Source organism: Mugil cephalus, chromosome 1, assembly GCF_022458985.1.
Source record: "Mugil cephalus isolate CIBA_MC_2020 chromosome 1, CIBA_Mcephalus_1.1, whole genome shotgun sequence".
In the NCBI taxonomy this organism is placed as follows: Eukaryota; Metazoa; Chordata; class Actinopteri; order Mugiliformes; family Mugilidae; genus Mugil; species Mugil cephalus.
The window spans coordinates 37,395,487-37,398,625 of NC_061770.1; the positions used below are offsets into that span (position 1 = coordinate 37,395,487).

General features: G+C 41.0%; 1 pseudogene; it reads left to right on the top strand.

Annotated features, from left to right (window-relative positions):
• Positions 1–1,900: 1,900 nt before the first annotated feature.
• On the top strand, positions 1,901–3,139 carry LOC125008224 (annotated as a pseudogene).

The following is a 3,139-nucleotide window of genomic DNA, read 5'->3' on the forward strand; positions in this document are numbered from 1 at the left end:
CCACCACGCCACCGTATGCCTTTCAACCGACAGATTAGATTTATCTTACTACAAGTGCTACCTATTGACAGTACATAGCTAGCCGTACCTTTAGCATGCTCCGCAGTTAGCGTGCTTCCTCCATAGCTACAAACACTGACTCACTCGCTCCGCTGCCAGGGATATATTCTTTACAGCAACCCTCTGTTCTTTTCCGCGAATGCCCAACTCACACAGGAGAACAATGGCGGATTTCGCAACAAATCCACGGCAGCCAACCTCCACTGGGCGCACCCGGGCGCTCCAGCCCTGCTGCTCCACTTACGATGTCAACTCTGCATATGTATCTCTCTTGCGCTCATTCGCCTCTTCAACTGTGTCTTCCCACGGGACAATTAATTCCACAAAATACACTATCCTTTCTTTCTCAGACCACAACAGCAAGTCTGGTCTTTTGAAGGTCACAGCTATCTGTTGTGGAACGCTCAAACAGCGATCTAAATCAGTCCTCAGCTCTCAGGTTCTGCCCACACTTAGCTGCCCTGTATTATGCCTGAATCTCTGAAGCAGAGGAGAAGCATTGGGAAGCTGCCATCCCTCAAGTCCAATCAGGCTGTGTGCTCTAGTTCCCATGAGGGAAAAGAGGAGAGAGAAGAAAGTTGGATAAACCCATCACAGGAGACATGTTGCTGTTGTGGTTATGTTGCAGAGTAGAACGACATAAGTACAGCATCAGACTACATGGTTCTGTTGGTCCAGAGATCCACTACGGCTGAATAAAACGAGAGTCCAACTCCACTGGAATCATGTTTTGATGTACTTACTCATTCTCGTGATCTATGACTTTCAGCATCTTTACAATCACAGGCTTTTTCACTATTTCAAATGGTACTATGTCTTTCCTGATATGAAAGTCATCACGTCTGCAATTTCCTTCCACCAGTGTCCTATCTTGTCATACAGGGTGACACTGGACTGACAACTGTTTGTTTAGTTGTGGTTTTGGAGTTGGATCAGGAGCTAGCATGACAATCTGGAAAAGACACACCAAAAGAAAAAAAAGTCACCACATTTCCGTATTGGGTTCTGTATTGTATTCCACACCTATCAAAGTCCCTAGTCTGTTAAATTGTGAACTGGCAAAACTCATGACTAAGTGTTCAGCATTTGACTGAACATTCGTATCTCTTTGTATCACCTTTGATAGTCAATGTGGCTATAATCATGATTTTACAGCAAAGACTAAGCTAGAACTAGTCAAAGTTTTCTGTGTAGGATCTCTGGTTTCCAAGAACAGTTGTTTTGGTCAAGATATCTCTATTTAATTCCCTTTACAGTCGTTCTATTCTGGGATCCTATAGGCCTTAGGTAAGCTGCCCTGAATGGGAATTTCCAGTGGATGCCTCAAATAAGCTGTCAGCTGAACTACTTGGGCTGGTTTATAGAGCAACTATCAGGTGAGTGCACTCAGAAGTCTTACTGCTTATGATAGTAAAGTATTATAGTGAAAATAATAATTACCCAAAACAATAACTGAGCCATGTATTGCATGTGACTGAAATCCCCTTTGCACCTTTTTCTGAACATGTCTGCACTTAAAGAAACCTAATGCTAAACAAACATATTGAATATGACATCAGTGACGTCAGTAAGGGGTTACATGAGTGAGAATGTAAGGTCATTTACATTTTAATAATTTTATCTAATGGCACCTTGAACAGCAGCTACACTTTTCAAATACCTCTCAACAAGTCTTTAGTCCTGCCCCTTGGCCAAATATCAAGTGTGTCACTGTGGCTGTGAACATGTTACTTTAATGGGACGTACAGTTTCACTTCAGACTGGCCAATCAAACGAAGTCTTGTCTTTGAAGAGTTGGTGAAGCTCAAGAGTGAGAATCATTTCACTCGAGTCTCTGATTTGAACACAATGACGTCTTTAACGTTTGTTTTCTACCTGACATGTTTGTTCTTGTGGGGAAAGGGTGAGTTGCGTTTTTGTGCCCGTGGTTTGTATTTTGGCACTGTTTAAAATCATTTCTCATTTGTATGAGATTGTAAATTGTTTTCTAAAATATGAAATCAATTGTGTTTTTGCTTTTTCAGCTCAGGAGACACATCAGTCCTCATCTGTTCATCAAGAGAGTGGCTTCAAAACAGTAAATGTTGGTGAAAGTATAATTTTGCGATGTTTCTATGAAAATGATAAGAAACCATGGCTTTACTGGTATAAGCAAACTCTGGGACAGAAACCAAAGCTCATTTCTTTGTTCTACATCCGTGGCAAAACTGCAACATTTTATGATGAATTTGAAAACAACTCCCGCTTCACATTGGAAATTGGAAATGGAGCAAACCACTTAAATATTTCAGATTTGCGTATTTCAGACTCAGCTACTTATTATTGTGCAAGTAGCTCTTTAGAAATACTTGAATTTGCAAAAGGTCTTACAGTCAGTGTAAAGGATTCAGGTTTGAATATTAACACTTCGGTTCATCAGTCTTCATCTGAGACCATCCAGCTAGGAGACTCTGTGACTCTGAACTGTACAGTACACACTGGGACCTGTGATGGAGAACACAGACTTTACTGGTTCAAAGACTGAAGAATCTCATCCAGGACTCATTTTCACTCATGGAGGCAGGAATGATCAGTGTGAGAGGAAAAATAACACAAAAACACAAACCTGTGTCTACAACCTGCCAATGGAGAATCTAAATCTGTCTCATAATGGGATCTACAACTGTGCTGTTGCCTCATGTGGACACATACTGTTTGGAAATGGGACCAAGCTGGAGTTGAAGAGTGAGTAGAATTTTAACACATGTCTTCTGATCTGATTAACAGATCTGATTATTGCATAAAGATGATGTTGTTCATGTCATTCCATGTCTGCCTCATGCTGCAGATGAGGAGGTTTCTCTTGTCTTGGTGTATTTCTTGAGTGGTGCTTTGGCGTTCACCACTATCCTGACACTTTCACTGGCTGCCTTACTGTACACACACAAGAGAAAAGGCCAGCAAGTTACAGGTAAATTGTACTGTTTATTGCATGATTAGTGAATTTTAACATCATTGAAACACAACTTTTCTTTGTGTTTCAGAGTCTCATGCAAGATTTTCGGATTCATACCCAATGAACTCAGAGGTATCCAGATAA